The sequence below is a fragment of the Theropithecus gelada genome, chromosome 6 (genome assembly GCF_003255815.1).
Source record: "Theropithecus gelada isolate Dixy chromosome 6, Tgel_1.0, whole genome shotgun sequence".
NCBI classification, from domain to species: Eukaryota; Metazoa; Chordata; class Mammalia; order Primates; family Cercopithecidae; genus Theropithecus; species Theropithecus gelada.
In genome coordinates this window covers 165,449,264-165,468,774 of record NC_037673.1, presented here as the reverse complement: position 1 = coordinate 165,468,774, position 19,511 = coordinate 165,449,264, and the positions used below count along the sequence as shown (strand labels likewise).

Here is a 19,511-nt window from a genome sequence, read left to right as displayed (position 1 = left end):
GCTTTTACACTAGGTTGGAAAACATTTCATAATTATGAAGTCTGCAGTTAAATCCAATTACCTTCCTGGGCCAGACAGGTACTATAAAGGGGTAAAGTGGGCTGCCTGTGAAATCTTAGGAAGTAAGAAGGACCTTGATGAACTAGGAACTACATGCCCAGCAAAAGGCATTTTTAAAGAACCCTCTTTGCCACCCAAACAAGAGTCTGTATGGTGGAATTCGGTGGTGGGCAGCCAGTGTGACACTCAATGTCCAGTCACTCTGGGTGGTGGGCAACCTGCTAGTGGGCCAAGGGCTCCTTCATGTCTGTACGAGGCTCTGCAAACTCCAAGTCCAAGTGGACTCACCCTGGAGGGAACGGATGTGTCCTCTTCTGGAGCCAGCTCCCCCTCCAGCAGCTGCTTGAGGAGCCAACATTGCGTAAGCAGCTGAGACATCTCCAGAGTAGAACTAGGCAAATCAAGACTTAACCTGGGATGGTGGGTCAGGGTGGAGGGGTGTGGTCAGGTTGCAAATGGAACAGGGACTTTGCCCTCCAAATGTGACATGAAGGTCCATTCACATTGCAAGGGAAGTGAGGGATGGAGAGAAGGGACGAAGTGGGATCCTAAGCCCCCTTACCCATGGGCCTCCTATAGCTCAGGCACTGCCCAGGGAGAGAACGTTGATATGGAGAGCTTGATGGGCTTCTGTCCCTGTACCTGCCCAGTTTCCTCTACTCTCCCTCTGTCCCCACCTGCCTCCTTTTCCCCAGCACTGTGGTCATTTGCCCATTGCTAGTCTATGGACACAGATGTCCCTTGGGATACCCTGAAAGCCTCTACCCCATAATGATAGGGTCTATGGCAAGGCCTCTGTAGATAAAAAGGCCTGTATCTGCCCCAAGGGTTCTTCCTCTGAGAGGCTAAAGGAGACAGACTCATGGAATGGGAGTGGCAAGTGCTTTTCTCTGGGGTTTGAAGCACTGCGTAGCTCCCAGGGCTTTCTTGCTTCTGGTGTGATGCTATTTTGAGCATCTCTCTCTAGATATGTAGCATACTCCCACAGTTGTTTTCTTTTTAATTGTTCATCCACGTGCTTGTGTTTTCCATAGAGTGTGTTGCAGTGAAATTGTTCCTGCAAAGCCCCTGCCTCTTTCCTGAAACCCTCTACCCCCTCGCAATGCCCCATGCACCAGCACCATGGCCCCAGGCCACGCCAGAGTAAACAAACCACAGACTAAAATTGCAGCCATTCAAGAGAGGAGCCTTTAATTTAGGCTTAAAATAGCCCACTGTCTGAGAGTTTGAGGGACCAGGAGTAAGGTGTAATCGCAGGAATGAGTGTAGGAGACTCATCTCAGGATGACTGAGAAGGGGCCGTGAGCTTGGGAGAAAGGCAGGTGTGGGCATTGTGGGTCTGCACTGGAGCCCCCCATAGCTCATTTGAAGTTGGCCTCTTTCATAATGGAGTAGCACATGACGTGGCAATAAAAATGCACGGGACCTGCTGCCTCCATCTGGAATGTGTATCTGCTCTCCTGCCTTTCCTCAGAACTCTGAGCATCATTGTAGTATCAGCTACAGTCAGGACCACTACGTTGCTGAATTCCTGGGCCACCATTCACACGATGTACTCCAGGTGTGCCGTTTTTCACTGTATACCATTGAACGATGCCCCCTGGAGTTCTGTGAGCAGCAATACTGGCAAAAATAAGAGCAAAGAGATGGAGCACTTACGAGCTAGGCATTGCTCTAACCACTTGACGTGTATCATTTTGCCTAGTTCTCAACCCAACCTAAGGAAGAGGACACCCATTTTACAAATTAGCCACATACTACAGATGAGGAAATAGAGGCACAGAGTTAAAATAACTTTCCCAGAGTCATGTCGCTACTTCTGTCCAGCAGGTGCAGGATAAGCTTCAGTCTGGCGCAGAGTGAGAACCTACACTTGTAACCATTGTGTTTCATCCACCATACTATTGTTGTGATTGTTATTCTTGTTATTGTTTTGACTGCCACTTTGTTTTGACCCTCCTAGACTATATAAGCGCCTAGATTAGGAGTCAGCAGAGGGTCATGTCATGCATGTATATTTAGGCTCTGGGTCTCTTTGTCCAAGTGGCAGCTCTGCAACTCTGCCCCTGTCGCGTGAAGGCAGCCATAGACAATGTATAAATGGGTGAGTGCGGCTTGGTTCCAAGAAAACTGTATTTATGGATACTGAAATTTGAATTTCATATAATTTTTATGTGTCATGAAATATTATCCTTTTGATTTTTTCCAACCATTTAAAAATATAAAAACCATTCTTAGCTCCCAATCCATACAAAAACAGGCAGTGGGCTGGATCGGGCCCGTGGCCTATAGTTTGCTGACCCCTGTCTTGGTGTGCGGCGATATGGAGCAAGATGTATTTATTTTAATCTGTGCCTTCTTAGAATCGGACTCGGTCCTGGCACTGAGTTGCCGTTTATAAACACTGATTGAATTACTCTGTATTCTCTCAGGTGTGCTGGATGAGTTGGGGACACTGCTGCTCTTTGGGGAAAGAGTAAAAATTTTTCTGAGCAAGGGATGGGAATCCAATCTTTGTGGCAATGGCTGAGAAGAAGGCGGGAGCCTTCCTCTTGTGGGTCTTCATGTTTGTTAAAGAGAATTTTCATTTTTATGTAAAGTGTAGAGATCTATTTTTCACAAAGAGACCTACAGAACGTGACTTGTAATAGGAAACAGATTTCCCCACTTAGGATGAATGGAATGTCCCCACCTTCCAAACTGAGAAGAGAATTGTTTCCTCCTTGCAAAGGAAACAAATTGAATTCTCAAAGGAATAATCAGAAGTTTTAAAAATTGTCATAATAAGCAAGCTATGGTTTCATGGATGATGAAAGGAGGTTTGTCTTCATTGGGAGTGGACATGAAGTTTTGGTTGGAGAAGCAGATGGGCCCTTCTCCCTCCCTAACTCCTGTCCCTTGGCATTTTATCAGTGCCAGATGGGGGAAGTGGCTTCTGCCTGAATGGGATTGGTGGTCTCACTCTGGCCCCGCTGTCTGACTGCATTCTCTTCCTTTACAAATCTTCGTCACTCTACTGAAGTAGGTCCCCATTCCTCAGCCAAGCTTCCTGACATCTGCAGTTCATTTTGATCCATGGGAGAGGGTATTACAGATGGGAGAGTTGCCCGAGCAAAGTTACGGCGCTTGGAATGAGCCTGGTGAGTGCAGAGGACCTGCCTGGCTGTTTGGGGACACATTTCCAGGCAACTGGGGCATTAGGCTGAGGCCTCTCATGTCAGTAAAGGTGGAGAACCATAGAGAGTGGAGGAGTCCAGTGCTAAGCACCTGGCCAAAGTCAGCATCAGCTGTGTCATTGGCCAAGGCCCATTGCGTGGAGTCAACAAGAGTTGGTATACACGTCGGAGTGGTTAAGGAGAGGAGGATCTGCAGTCATGGGATCCAAGGGGTTTACCTCCCTAGTTCTTCCCTGGGTCCTGGAGACATGAAGGTGAACCCCCACAGCCCATGCCCTTATTGCTTACAGGTTAATAAAGGAAACAAACTGGGTGCCTTCAATTTCCTGAGAGTTTATAGCACAGAGCAGGGAGCTCAGACCATCCAGGCCTGTCCTCCAGAATCATTACTCTGTGGATAATACTTTGAAGATGTGTGAATTGGGGCAAGTTATTTAACCTCTCTGGAGCTCACTTTCTCATAAATACTATTTTTGGTTTTCATAATAATATACTATGATGGTGATAATAAGAGTACCCCCCTTATAGGATTCCTGTGATGTTTCAGAGGAGATGAACGGTGCCTGATATGACATGATAAATCAATACATGGGAAAACTATTATTAATCATTATTTTTATAGTTTTCCAGCAGTACAACTTTTAAAAAATTTATAAAATGCTTTCTCTTGCATTGGCTCACTTGAGCATCTCAAAAACGCTCTGAGGTTCTGCAAGTGCTACTAACCCATTTTGCCGATAAGGGTGGTTTGCCCAAAACACACAAGTAGTAACGAAACTGGAACTTGAGGCCTGATGCTACAGCTGCTGTCTAGTTTTCCTCGACTCTGTACCATGTTGCCTTCTCTCATGGGTATGCGGGCTGTGTCTGCTCTGTGGGTGATGCCCAGATGTGTAAGAAAGGTTCTCTGCTTTCAAGGATTTTATATCTCATTAAAATTGGAAGACCTTTGATCTGGAAATTGGAGAGTTCCGCCTGAAGTGAGGGCCACCTCTGCTGTCTCCAGCAAGGGAAGACAGGCAGGAAAATGACTAGCTAGGAGTCTTATGTGGTGCCATCAGATGACACTCAGAATTTCCCTGGGTTGAACCTGCAGAGACCTGTCTCTGATTTCCTGCATGTCACTCGGCAAATTCCCTCCATGTGTGAAATGAGCAACGAAGCCAACTCTCTGGTGCATGGTGTTAGCAGCAACTTGCATCACATCCCCCCTCTGCCACTCCTCCTTCGCAACAGACCTTAACGTTATTCTGTGATTACTTAGCATCGTCCTTCCCAAATGTGCATCAAATTAAAGAGTTATTAGGGCATGGCAGGACATGTTTATGGGGAAGAATTTCCTTTAAAGTCACAGCTCAGTCTGAACTCACTTTATTAGTGTTTATACAAAGTATGTAGTCTGTTCCAATGCAGTCCATGTTTATATTTCTGCAGCAATCATTGCATTCCTTGGGCTGCTCTTTCGTTTTCTTAAAGTGATTAATGCACCTATATTAAAAGTTAATAGTGTATGTGCTTTGTGGCTGGTTGGACTTGGAGGTGGGCACCATTCAGAGAATGACACTTAACCAAGATGTGTCCTGCAAATAGCGGTAGACTTAGACTTAGAAGTGGTCTTCAGCCCAAGTGGACAGGAAGAAGGTCTCCTTAAGAACAAAGACATGGTGGGCAACCAGGCCCCATGTGAGTACTTCCATTGTCACCCACTCCTGTTGCAGATATTTTGTGGCTCTAGCTGGGAATGACCATTTGTGTTGATCTGCTCAAGACAGTCCCAATCTTTGCCTGTTTCTGTGGTAAAATAATGACATCCCCTTTAACTCACAAAAGTATTCAAGTTTGGATAATAAATCACGTGGTCATTCCAGTTCTAACTGATGCCCGGATTTACTGGTATAAGTGAAGTACATTAACTTTAGATCTCAAGCCATTGTCAATTAAGGGCAAATGTAACTCAGTTAAAACTGTCAATAAAGAGCTCAAGTTAACATCAGTCATTCAACAGATACTGATTTGCGCCTTTCATGTGCCAGGTATTGTGCTGAGCCTCGGGGATCCAAACATAAATCAGATATGGCCCTGGAGCCCAATAAGTTGGAGTTTATTAGTTTAGCTAAAATTTTTGGGTGTGTTACTAAAATTCTCTGACTAGGCCATTTCAATTTCTCTTTCACCCTTTAGGACTCTGTATTTACTTGTTGCAAGTTGATTGCTAAATTTTCAGCCACTAACCCTTGTTCATCTGGTACTTCTCAGCTTGTGACCATAGACAGATGTCTTAATCTCCCTGTGCCTCGATTTGTTCAATAATAAAATGGGACTAATAAATAGCATCAGCCTCATAGGCTGGTTGTGAGGATTAAAAAAGGCCCCAAATGTGAAGTGTTTAGCATAGTCCTTGGCACGTGGTAAACACTCGTTGCAGATTGGCTCTTGCATAGTAAATAGCAGAAAGTGATTTGGACCTTGATGTTGGCTGGGTGCAGCATTTGTACCTCTATTGACTGGAGTTAAGTGACCTTCTTAAAAACATTGCTTAAGGTAATATGTGTTAGGGTCCAAAGCCCATGAGAATTATTGTGACCTTAGGGGATCAGTCAGTTTTTCCTCCTTGTAAAGATGAGGAAGGAAAATTTTACAAAGTCATGTTGTGGATTAGCATGGATAAAGATCATGGATGCTTAACTTGGGCCATTCTTTCCTACTATGCCATATTGATAGGTGTATCAGTTAGCATAGACAAGGCTAAGCTGCAGCAACAAATAAGCCCAGATGTATCAGTAACAAAACACTATAACGCTGTATTGCTTCCTCTTCCTCATATCACAGTCCAGTAGAGCTGCTCTGGGTGGTGGTAGGTGGCTTATGATCCATATTGTCACTTAGGAACCCAGGCTGCTTTCCTTTGGGGGACCCCTCCCTTTATGACACATGATCTCTACATGCCATGAAGACAAGAAAGGGAAAGAGAGCGTCATGCTTGCAAGATGTTTTATAGCCTTGCCTAGAAATGGCACATATTATTTCCACCCACATTCGTTTTCTTCAGAACTCAGTCACATGGTCCCACTTAGATGCAAAGGGCACAGGAAATTTAATCTTGCTGTTTGCCTAGGAGGAGAATGGAACAGTTTGGTGAACACAGAGCACTATCCTTGCCATACTGTATTCCCTACACTTCTTGCCACATTTCCAAAGGTTGGCCCTAGTCTCTTCTAGGATTTGTTTCCTGCCTCCCAGTGATTGGAGGAGCCATTTTATCACATGCTCTCCTATGCAGTGCAGGGAAGTGTTTTGAGAACAGGCCTTGCAAGGAGTTTGGAAGAGTTTGAGATTTCTGGGCATGATAATAAGGGACATAAAAGGTGAAACTTTTGGACTACCCCACCTGGAGGTTAGTGCTGAGAAAAGAATACGTTGCCTTAAGTCATCACGGGAAGAATTTAGGAAGGATATTTTATTAGAGTGTGAGGGCTGGGAAGGGGAGCACTGTCTCTGCAGATGCTTTGATGTGCCTGAAGTGGATGAAGGAGATTTGGGGTGGGGCTGTGGATTAGACCAGGTACACCTTTGTGTTAGAAGCACTGAGGTCCTGCCAACATCATCATCTTACTTGTGCTCACATTTTGTCTGAATAATAATCAGCCAGTTGACGGTTACTTCTTGAGTACTTACTGCATGACCAACCCTGGGCTAGAATCACTTTATACATATCATCTCATTTAATCCTTGCAGTATCCTAGGAGGTAGGTACTGTGATTATGGTCATTTAAGATGGAGAAACAGAAGCTTAGGGATGAGTTAAGTAGCCTGCCTAGAATCTATTTGCTAAGATTTGAGCCCAGGCTATCTGATTCTAGGGCCTGCCGTCTTAAGTGTTATGTTTGGCAGCAGGGATCTCAAACTCTGTTGCCGAAAAAGACTAAGCAGGTAACTTGAGTGAGGGAATCAGATCAGGTGGACTGGTGAATTGCAGGCATGTACCTTATGCAAAGTGGGTAATTGCCTCTTCCTACCAGCCTATGGTAGCCACAAAAACTCCATGGTTATTTGATGGGCTGACTTTTGGAGACAAGCCAGAATTGCAGATTTGTATTTGAATGCTCCCAAATTGGCAATTAATTTGCATATGTGAAAATCACAGTGAGAACCAGACTACGCAGGTCTGCAGGCCAGAACTCGCCGGTGGGCTACCGGTTTGCAAGTTCATTTCTTCTGTTCCCAGCAAAGAGTAGTTGTGTGCTTTTTTTTTTTTTTTTCTTTTTTTTTTTTTTTTCCTGGAGCATGGAGCTGAACTGAGCAAAACAGGGGCAGGGAGTCCTCCTGCTTCTCCTGCTGCAAGGGATGAAAGAATAGCGACCCCACGCCCACTCCTTCTCTTTACATGCCCTCACCATGACCATATCCAACCACCCGGGTTGCCCCTCTGTTTGGCCCGTTCTTCTCCCTGCAGGTAGCTGTCTGCACAGGGTTGGCTGCAAGCTTTTGCAGGTGTAAAATTATATATGCGAGAGTGTTGCCAAGCCAAAAATTTAGCCCAGAGAGGCTTAGTTCCCAAACAACTGAGGTAGTGTGAAGCCAGTTTTTAAAATCAAATTCAGCTCATTTCTTTCCCAAATGCGTGTATGTTTTTAAACTTGCATGTGGTTATGTAACAGATGAGAACGAAGTGCAAAAAATCAGAATAGTTAATAATGCCTCCTGTGGTGTGAGTCTGGAGAGGTAAAGCATGAGATGGGAGCCGTAGGAGGGTGATCCGAAGGGAAACACTGCTGTCCTTGACCTGGTTGGAAGGTGATTTGATGGTTTTCGAACACATGCTGTTTCTCTCTTTCATCAGGGTAGCTGGGTGGGTGGCATTAGGTCCTTTGGACTGGGGAGAGGAGACAGAAGAAGACACCCATTAGGACAGCCTGATGTGAGCAGTTTCGAAGATCTACCCTTGGGCTCACGAAACAGCATCTTCCGGCCAGGCACCATGGCTCATGCCTGTAATCCCAGCACTTTGAGAGGCTGAGGTGGGTGGATCACTTGAGGTCAGGAGTTTGAGACCAGCCTGGCCAACATGGTGAAACCCCATCTCTACTAAAATTAGCCAGGCATGGTGGCACGTGCCTGTAATCCCAGCTACTCAGGAGGCTGAGGCAGGAGAATCCCTTGAACCTGGGAGGTGGAGATTGCAGTGAGCCGAGGTTGCACCCCTACACTCCAGACTGGGAGACAGAGCGAGACTCCGTCTAAAAAAACAACCCCCCAAAAACCAAAAAGCATCTTCCTTTGGCCAAATGGCTAAAATTCCAGAGTCTCGAATGGCTTAAACTGCATGGCCACTTTATCTATGGGGAGAGTCTTAGGTTAACTGGACTCCTTTTTTCAGTGCTTTTTTTGGAAGGTAGGCGGTGCATTGAATGATACATGTTTACTCCAGAAAACAATGATAATACTGATAAGCAAAATGTAAAATGTTTTTTAAAAAAAACAAACCGTTTCTCCATCCTGAGAAACCTAGTGTACACTTTTCTGAGTGTCTCCATGAGGCCTTGCTTCATCCAAGGTGTCTGGAGGAAGCTGGGGAGTATCCTCTTCAAGGTCCTTTGGGAGACAAGGCAAACACACAGCAAACAGGCAGCAGCACAAGAGGTGCAAGGAAACGTGATGAAAGACCGAAATGAGTTGTGCAGAGAGAGGCTGAATGATCCAGAAGTTCAGAAGTTCAGGGAAGGGAGAAGCCAGCATGAGATGGAGCAGCTGGGGGAGGCTGCAGGGGGCGTGTGGGGCCCGACAAAGCCTGAACATTGGGTGTATCTGTGTCCTAGGGCTGCCATAACAACGTACCACAAACTGACGCCTTACAACAACAATCTATCCTTTCAGACTTCTGGAACCTGGCAATCTGAAATCGAGGTGTCATCAGAGCCAGGCTCCTTCTGAAATCTGCAGGGGAGGACCTTGCTCCTTCCTGGCTCCTGGGTTTGCCAGCAGCCCTTGGCGTTCCTTGGTTTGTAACTGCTTCACTCCAGTCTCTGGCTCTGTTGTCACATGACGCTATCCCTGCATGTCTGTCTCATTGTCTTTTTATGATTTTGATGTTTTTTGTAGAGACAGGGTCTTGTTCTGTCACTCTGGCTGGAGTGGTGCAGTCATAGCTACTGCAGCCTCAGTCCCCCTGGGCTTAAGCAATCCTGCCACCTCAGCCTCCTGAGTATCTGAGACTATAGGCAAGTACCACCATGCCTGGCTAGTTTTCTCTTTTATAGAAATAGGATCTTGCTGTGTTGCCCAGGCTGGTCTCTAATTCCCTTCTGGCCTCAAGTAATCCTTCTGCCTCATCCTTCCAAAGTGCTGGGATTATAGGTGTGAGCCACTGTGCTCAGCCCTGTCTCCTCTTCTAATAAGGACACCAGTCCTATTGGATTAGGGCCCACCCTAATGACCTCATTTTAACCTGATTACATCTGCAAAGACCCTACTTTCAAATAAGATCACACTCACAGGTAGCTGGGGTTAGGACTTCAATATATCTTTTGGGGCACACAATTCAGCCCATAACAGAGCAGTAGGATTTAAATGGATGCAGGACTTTGAGGGCTTCTGAGGCCAGCATACAGCAGGAACATATATGTGCCAATGAAGTGCCTAGCACAGTTCCTGGATCTGATAGGTGCTCAATACATGTCTGTGGCTATAAAGAAGGAAGAATTAAATGAGGCAAGCTGAGGGCAGTAATGAGAACCCCCTTCTTATTGAGCTGTGGAATGAAATTGACATTTGGGGGAAATTTCTGGCAGGATTGATGGCAGGGGAATGAGGCTGAGGGCTGTTAAATCGGTGGTTTCACTGCTCGGCCCCTTTTATGGTTCCAGTCCCCAAGCATGTTGTCAGCCCCATAGATGCCTTGCAGTCTGGACACCACCTGCCTCTGTGATCCCATTTGGTGTCACTCTGCTGCCATCACCTGTACCTTTTTGTTGCTTTCTTCTTTTAGGGCCTTTTTGTTTCTGTTCTTCCACCTGGAAACATCTCCCTTCAGCCTGCCCTTCAACTGGATCCTTCTTTTCCTTCTAGTCTCAGACCAAATCTCACTCTGTAAGAGAGGTTCTTCCTGGACACCCCAGGGAGGGCAGTGCCTTCACTGCCTCTCACCACATCTTTATTCTCTTCACCTCACTCTGTACTGTTTCCTAGCTATGCCCATATTGCAATCTGTAGTCTCCTTGTTTATTTGTGGTGGCCTATCTTCCCCGTGTTTTTATTGTTGTATAATGATCTTGTAGCAAACTTGGTGGCTTAAAACAACACACATTCAGCACCTTCCATTTGTCTGGGCCCTCTGCTTCAGGGTCTCATAAGGCTGTACATAAGGGTTTGGTTGAGGTTGTGGTCTAATCTCAAGGTTCAACTGGAGAAGGACCTGTTTCCAAGCTTTCAAGGTTATTGGGAGAATTCAGTTCCTCGCAGCCTATTAGAGGGCTTCAGGTTCCTGCTGGTTGTCTTGAATTCTTGGTTGGTTGTGAGTAGAGGCTGCCTCCAGTTCCTTGGCATGTGGGCCTCCCAAACATGGCCACCTGCTTCATCACAGCCAGCAAGAGAAAGAGTCCTATAGCAAGACGGGCATTGTGGTCCCATGTAACATGTCACAAAGGTGACATCTGACCACCTTTTTTGTGTTCCTTGGGTTAGAAGCAGGTCTCTAGGTTCTGCCCACTCAAGCAGAGGGGAAGGTGGTGATACTGGGGACCACCTTAGAATCTGTCTGCCACATTCAGCAAAGAAATAAAAGTTCTTTAAAAGGAACTTCTTTGCTATTGTTTTACCATCTATCCTTAGCCATCAGCATAGTGCCAGGTCTGGAGTAGGTGTTTAATAAAGGTTTGTTGTAGGAAGAAAAGAAGCAAAGAAAGGAGGGAGGGATTTTTAAAAAAAGGGAAAGGAGATGGGGAGGGAAGGAAGGAAGGAATTAAGGAAAGGAGAGAGGGGGAGGGAAGGAAAGAAAAGAAGGAAATAGGGAAAGAAAAGAAGGAAGGAAGGAAGGAAGGAAAAACCTGTGTTTCTCTTGAAACATGCTATAACAGCCAAATAAATCTGCTGGCAGTTATCCTGAGGCAATGCCTCTAGGCTTTTATACATGCTTTTTTTTTAAAAAAACCTAAAATTCTTTTTCTCTCTTAAATATTCCCATGCCAACCTGAATATAGCCAGCTCTTTCTTGAGGTCTCAATTAAAATGTCACCTTTTCCTGGATGCCTCCCCTGACCCTACACCCCAATTACTCCATACTCCTTCCTCCATACTCTTCTGTAAGCTTTTGTTTATGCCTCTGGCATAGTATACAGCAGGAGTCTATAAACAACAGCCCCTGGGCCAAATCCAGCCTTCGGTCTGTCTTTGTAAATAAAGTTTTATTGGCACACAGCCATACTCATTTATTTATATATTGTCTAAGGCTACTCTCACACTACAAAGCTGAGTTGAATAGTTGTGATAGAAAACATGACTGGTGGAAGCCAAATTATTTACTATCTAGCCTTTAAAGAAAAAGGTTGCCAACCTGTGGTATAGAGTGTTTATCATAGTCGATAGTAATTGCTCCTTTATTTCTTCCTCTCTCAACTCTGAGTTTCTTATAGGCAGAGACTATGCCACTATTGTTTATAGATATATACCAGCATTTAGCACAATTTCTGAAACTTAATGGTGAAGACTTGTTGAATGAATGAATGGTATATCAGTAAGAAATAGAGAACAGGTAAAAAATTCAAATTAGGAATATTCCAGGAGAGTTGATTTATTTACACAGGGATCATTTCAGAGGTGTGGGTATGTTTCAGATAGATGCTATAGAACCCAAGACCATAGAAGCAATGGAGCAAGTATCACCTCTAAGCCAGAAGAAATAGGAGGAAGAAAAGTGTCCTGGAACCAATGAATGGACATTCATAAAGTGCAACTGTAACCTTTGGTGGCAAAACTAGCTAACCTGGGTGAGCTCTCAGGGAGGATAAATACCCTGTCCTTGGTCTGATCCTTCCGCCATCCCCTGCTTAGCTCACAGGGAAGCAAAGAAGCACAGAACCTTGCCCTTTCTGTGATGTGGTCCATTCAGGTGGAAAGCGTAGTGAGTGCATAACTGAAACTGAGGCCACTGCTTCCTTGCTAACTTGTTCTGATTTGGTTGGAACCTCTTCTTTGCTGGTGGTAAATGAAGGGTCAGGAAGTGCTATGGGGGCCTCTTAATTCTGGCTCCTCGTACCCCTTTCCTGAGTAGGAGTCCTCAGATCACACTATGGAATTTTTTCAAGTTGGTTTTTTTGTTTGTTTGTTGTTTTTTTTTAAGACTACTCAAGTGCAGTTGTGAGAAGGAGGGGAAAGAGTAGAGCAAGGACTGCAATCTGTAACTGAACAATCCATTGAGATAGCTATGCTGTGGGATCTTGAATGTGGAGTCGTCACACATTGAAAGGCTTATTCAGGAGCAGGAGGTCTTCTTTCTGACTTCCTGCTTGCCTACTCCCCTTGGTGTTTAGACCACATCCCTTAACGTTACATTTTGTAACTTCTTGCCTTGTTCTCTAAGAATCTCCTGAGTCTTAGCACATCTCCTCAACTAGACTCCAGGCTCCTTGAGAACAAGGACCAAGCTATATTTCATTTTCTAAAAATTCATTTGGCTCTGGGCTCCCAAAAGATGACAGTTACAGAGTTATTGACAGGACTCCATAGGTCATGTAGTTCAGCCTCCTACCCATCACAAGGATCTCCTAGACATCATGCCCAACCTGAGTTAACTTTGCCTGCAATTCCTTGTAATAAGGAATGACTGCATTGTGTGGTAGCCCCTACAGGTTTACTTCATGTTGAGACCCGATCTTCTTTCCTGAAACCCCGAAGGCAGTATTGTAAACACTCAGTGTACAGGGGACAGGTAGTCTTAAAAGTCTGGTCTGAGCAATGGTGTGCTCCCTAACCATCACAGATCTCACCATTACAGATGAACATCTTTTTAAAAGTCTATCCCAAGCTACACCATTGCATCCTCTCCCTACCAGTTGTAGCCCGTGGGTGAAAAATTAACCACTCTGAATGCTGTTTAGAAAGTACTTCCTTGGCCGGGTACCGTGGCTCATGCTTGTAATCCTAGCACTTTGGGAGGCTGAGGCGGATGGATCACCTGAGGTCAGGAGTTTGAGACCAGCCTGGACAACGTGGCAAAACCCCGTCTCTGCTAAAAATATGAAAATTAGCCAGATGTGGTCATGGTGCCTGTAATCCCAGCTACTCAGGAGGCTGAGGCAGGAGAATCGCTTGAACCCAGGAGGCAGAGGTTGCAGTGAGCTGAGACTGCGCCACTGCACTCCAGCCTGAGCAACAGAGCAAGACTCTGTCAAAAAACAAAAAACAAAAACCTTTCTCCATTGAGCCTCTTGGTAATCTGACAGAGGTGGTATCTTGGGTCATGTTTTACAAAAGTCACAGCAACAACTAGAGTTCCATAAAGTTAAGTGCCTTTCTCCAAGCCACATGGCTAAGGAGTAAAAAGGTTGAGATTCAAATTCACACCGTTTGAATTTATAATGGAAGCCCTTTTCGCCACACTATGCTTTTGCTGAGGGCTGTTTTTTCACTCCTTGCTCTTCCCAGATGTGCCACAGCCAGAAGAAAATTTTGCAGGAATGCCACAGAATGAATAAAAAGAAGGGTATGGATACACATGTGCCAAGATAAGGCCAGTAGCCTGACCTAGAAAATGTCATTTTTGTTTCATTTTTTCCAGTGTTGTTCTGAATTCTTCTTTCTCCCTACCCCACCCAAGGTGTCAAACAGATGTGAAAATACCACAAAGCTCCAAGTCTCAGCATTGGTTTATGATTCACTGATTGGGATGGGGAAAAACAATCCAAATTACCATGGTGAGGCCTGTTTATAGAGGCAACATGGCAGATGCTGACTAACATGACCAAAACCAGATAGGGGCAAACACAGCAAGAAAGCTCTTCCTCCTTGAGCTTGCAGAGGGGCTCCGTCACTTCCCCTGGCCAGGACTTCACTGGGAGACAGGGTAGCAAATGTGCTGTCTTGGCTGGAGTGAGGGAAGCAAAGCTATGTGGGTATGTCTTTGTTTTTCTCCAAAGCACAGGAGCAGGAAGTTCTATTATGTTTGTGCATTTACTTATGCATTCTTTTAAAAAATTCAGTGGATAACCTGATACAGTATAAAAAATGCTCTAATGGTAGATGAGCAGTAGGATGTGATAAGTGAAACTATGGCCTTTGCATTCAGAGAGCCCCGGTTCAAATCTTGGCATTACCTACTTCCCTGGTATGTGAACTCATGTTAAATTTCTTTATTGGTAAAAATCTTCTAAGCTTAGGGTGGGGATGGGGGAAACTAAATTTCAGCCTCCTCATGTGAAAAATGAGATAATAGTACCTACCGTATATGGTTGCTGTCTGGATTAGATAAACGAACACAAAGTCCTCAGCACAGTACCTCGTGCATAGTATGGGTCCAACAAATACCAGCTTTTATTAAGGCTGATCTACAGCATTTTAATCTGTTGAAGTAAGATAATACCTACCTTTCAGAACTGTTGCAAAGAGAAGAAGAAGGCATGGAAGGCTGGGCGTGGTGGCTCATGCCTGTAATCTTAGCACTTTGGGAGGCCAAGGTGGGCAGATCACCTCAAGTCAGGAGTTTGAGACCAGCCTGGCCAACATGAAGAAACCCCATCTCTACTAAAAATGCAAGAAAAAAAAAATAACCAGGCGTGGTGGCAGTTACCTGTAATCGCAGTTACTTGGGAGGCTGAGGCAGGAGAAGAATCGCTTAAACCCAGGAGGCGGAGGTTGCAGTGAGCCAAGATCATGCCACCACACTCCAGCCCGGGTGACAGAGTGAGACTTCATCTCAAAAAAAAAAAAAAAGCATAGAAAGCTATTGTATCAAAGATACTTTATTTGCCACTGTAGACTGCCATAACAAATAGTTTCAAATTTGAGTGGTTTAGGAGTTATTTCTTGAATAGGTCTGAGTTTAATGTGTGTAAATGATTGTGCGCGGGCGGAGGGGGAGGTGTGGGCAGTGGGGGAACCAAAGGAGGAGAGGCCTCTGTTTCATGCAGTCATTCAGGGACTTGGGCTCTTTCAATTTCCCATCCCTGGGGTCCTCCAGTGTATCTACTGAATCCCACCCAAGATGAGAGAAGAGAGTGTGAAGGAAGGGGCAGGAGGTTTTATTCCTCAGGCCTGAAGGCAGCATATAGTACTTTCACCCCTGTAACAGTGATGAGAATTCAGTATAAAAGATAAAAAATACAGTATAAAAGATAAAAAATAGTATACCTAAATAGGTACTTACCATGAGTAGAGCTTGCAGGACTGGAAGTTGCTCCAGGAGAGTCAGTGAGTGAGTGGTGAGTGAATATGAAGGCCTAGGACATTACTATTCACTACTGTTGACTTGACAAACACTGTACACTTAGCCTATGCTAAATATTTTTTAAATTCTTCAATGGTAAATTAACCTTAGCTTACTATATAACTTTTTAACTTTATAAACTTTTAATTTTTTCTTTTTTATTCTTTCATAATAACACTTAGCTTAAAACACAAACTGTATAGCTATACAAAAATATTTTCTTCCCTTGTATCCTTATTCTATCAACATTTTTCTACTTTTACAATTTTTTTTTTTTTTTTTTTTTTGAGATGGAGTCTTGCTCTGTCACCCAGGCTGGAATGCAGTGGCCGAATCTCGGCTCACTGCAAGCTCTGCCTCCCGGGTTTACGCCATTCTCCTGCCTCAGCCTCCCGAGTAGCTGGGACTACAGGCGCCCGCCACCACGCCCGGCTAGTTTTTTGTATTTTTAGTAGAGACGGGGTTTCACCGTGTTATCCAGGATGGTCTCGATCTCCTGACCTTGTGATCCGCCCATCTCGGCCTCCCAAAGTGCTGGGATTACAGGCTTGAGCCACCGCACCCGGCCTACAATTTTTTGTACTTTTTAAACTTTTTTATTAAGAACTAAGACACTTGTGTATACACATTAGCCTAGGTCTACACAGGGTCAGGATCATCCACCTCGCTGTCTTCGGCCTCCACATCTTGTCCCACTGGAAAGTCTTCAAGGGCAGTAACACACATGGAGCTGTCATCTCTTATGATAACAATGCCTTCCTCTGGAACACCTCCTCAAGGACCTGCCTGAAGCTGTTTTACCATTAACTATTTTTTTAAAATAAGTAGAAGGAGTATGCTCTAAAATAGTGATAAAAGTATGGCATAGTAAATACCAGTAACCCAGTCACTTATTATCAAGTATTATGTACTGTACATAATTGCATGTGCTGTACTTTCATCCAACTGGCAGCGCGGTAGAGTTTTCACCAGCATCACGTAAACATGTGAGTGATACGTCGCGTTACGATGTCACTAGGAATTTTTCAGCTCCATTATGATCTTATGAGACCCCCCCATCGGGTATGCCGTCCTCATTGACTGAAACATTGCTATATGGTACATGACTGTTACCTCTTAACAGCTTCTGTGGGTCAGGATTTCAAGAGTGGTTCATTCAGTTGGGTGATTCTGGCTTAGAGTTTCTCATAAGTTGCAACCAGATGGTGGCTGAGGCTGAGTCCCAAAGGAATCTGCACTTAATGTGCCTGACCTCTGGGCTGGAAAGACTCAAGCCAAGCCTAGCATCTCTCCCTCCTCCTCCTCCTCCTCCTCCTCCTCCATGTGGTTTCACCAGCATGGAGGCTTCAGATCATCTGCTTTTCTCATATGGCAGCTCAAGGCTGCAGTGCAAGTGAGGGGAGCGAGAGAGCGAGCCCCTTCCCTATTGCCTCTTCTAGGTAGCCTCAGAAGCTCTGCAGCATCACTTCTGCCACAGTCTTGTTTGTCCAGCAGTCTCAAAGCCTGCTGAAGTTCAAGGGAAATTGGCGTAGATATCACCTCTTGATAGCAAGTGTATCAAAAAAAAAAAAAAAAAAATGACAGACATGTTTGGAGACCACCACACTTCCCACATCCACATCTGGACACTGTCCTTGGCCCCCATCCAGGATCACCCCTCCTGCTGACAGTTCAGAACCCATCCCAGGCTGACATACACTGACTCCCTTGAGGCCAGAGCTGAAGGTCATAAAGGTCTGGAGGAGCCTGGGCAGGGACAGTGGGGGCTGGCCTTGGGACAGGCAGCCTCTCCTCAGGGTGAGTGTAATCCATTCCCATTTCTAACCACGTGTGTTGAAGCCCCAGCTTTGTGTTTCTCACCATCCCGTGGCCTGCAAGTAGGAGACAAAGCTCCTGCAGAGCATACAGGCCTGGAGAAGGAAAGTAAGTTACTCAAACTCACCCAGACCCGACTGTGTGGAGCTGGGGGCTAGAGGTATCTCACCTCAAAGTCCACGTGCTCCCTGGCCTTTCTGGGAGTATGTGTGTTCGGGAGGTGGGCAGAGGCAGGCAGCACAGCTCAGTGGGAGGGGAGAGCCCTTTCCTCCTCCGTAGTCCCTGTGTCACTTGCACTCAGATACCATGGAAAAGAGGGGTCACAGAAATGCTGCAAAGGACAGGCAGTGGGCTGCGGGGGCACTCTTGGCCCTATTATTCTATTTTTCAGCCACAAAATAGACCCCTCTTTTTACGTGTAGGAAGAGAGCACACCAACGAGGAGTGTCTTGGGGACCCCGGTGTTCATCTGTAGGCACAAAGTTTGGGGTACGGGGCTGTCAGCTTCTGTTGGTGAACTGAAATTTCAGAGTTGAGATGCGAGAGATGCGCTTCAACTAATTACAGTAATAGCTGCCGTGATTGAGCGCTTAACAAGTGCTAGATAAGTGCTGTGTGTACATCATCTCATTTAACCCTCATCAAAGCTCCTGAGGTCAAGATTGTCGGCCTCATTTGTAAATGGAGAAACTGCACCTCAGAGATGAAGTGCACTGCCATTAGATCACTCAGTAAGTGGCAGGACAGGGATTCAAGCTCAGGACTGCCTGCCTCTGAAGCTCAGCTCCCAAACACGAACACTGTGCCAGAGACGGTCCCACTGCACACCCTCTGCCCCCCGCCACATCCTCAGCATTTCAGCAGTGCACTCAGTGTGCTTTGACATAATAAATATTCATTGAAAATATTGGTGCTGCAGATGCTGGCACAAGCTGCTGAGATACCACGCTGTGTCCTGGTAATTAAACCCTTAGTTGCATTGTCATATTCACAGTTGTCAAGGTCCCCAAACATCCATCTGAATTCAGATGGGAGGTAAGAAGAACACGTGTGATGCTTTGGAGTGTGTACAGATTTCTGTCTGCAGGTTTCCCATCCCTGCATGGATAACCCTTTATTTTCCTGGGTAATTCTTGCTATGCTTTTTTTTTTTTTTTTTTCTAAACCAGCACTCAGATTAGCCAGAGAAGTCTAAATGCTGCTTTTCTCCATCACAAGCTAGTTCAGAAACAACTCTGATGCTGTTTTAGGTATTGGAAAACTCAAGGAGAAAAGGAGGAGGTACCTGTGCGAGGTTACTCAAGGACTCACTTGATTTTTATTTCAGTATTATGTCTGATATCAGGAGAGTAATCCCTCCTCAAACTCGATTTTTTTATATATATATAAAGTGCTAGAATCTGAAAATTCCTTCCCTGTTCATTTTGTGCAACTGTATAAAGGAGGCATAATTGCAGGGTGGCATCTTTAGGAAGCGACTAGGAAAAGCGAAGAAGAGATGAACGTTTGGATGGGGATTCATCGTTGGAAAAATGGCTCTTAGTATAAAAATGTTCAGAAAGAAAAGATAATTCACAGATACCTTGTTGAAAGTCCAAGGGCCAAAACCCTGAAAAGTGAGGGTTAAAGAGGGCATAATCTGTAGACATCAATTATTCAGCATCTATTATTGAGAACTGTAGCGTATTATTCATGGTTCCTTTTTTTGGCATTCAGTCTTGTTAGATTATTTTAGTGAACACGGAATATTCATGCAGTTGTTCACAGGCTCATTCGTGACTTCGGTTTTTCTGAACTGTTTTTCCATCCGTGCTGCCCTCCACCCTCACTTAAATATCACCACCACCACTTCAGCTCTTCTATGGCAAATCCTTCTCTTTGGGGCTGTATTCAGGAGCGTAAGCCTGTAAATTGAGGCAGGAGTAATCCATGCAAATGTCTTTACCTAACATGTGAAATGAGTGAAGTTACCTCTGCTGTGTGCCAAGCACATACTCTATCTACTATGTTGGTATGGAGTTAAGTGAGATATGGCCTTCGCCCTC

At 45.1% G+C, this 19,511-nt stretch overlaps 1 protein-coding gene across 4 annotated transcripts in view; it reads left to right on the top strand.

Moving 5' to 3' along the window:
• SLIT3 (slit guidance ligand 3) overlaps positions 1–19,511 on the top strand; it is a 641,659-nt gene that overhangs the window by 28,604 nt on the left and 593,544 nt on the right. The gene's annotated exons all lie outside the window — the stretch shown is intronic.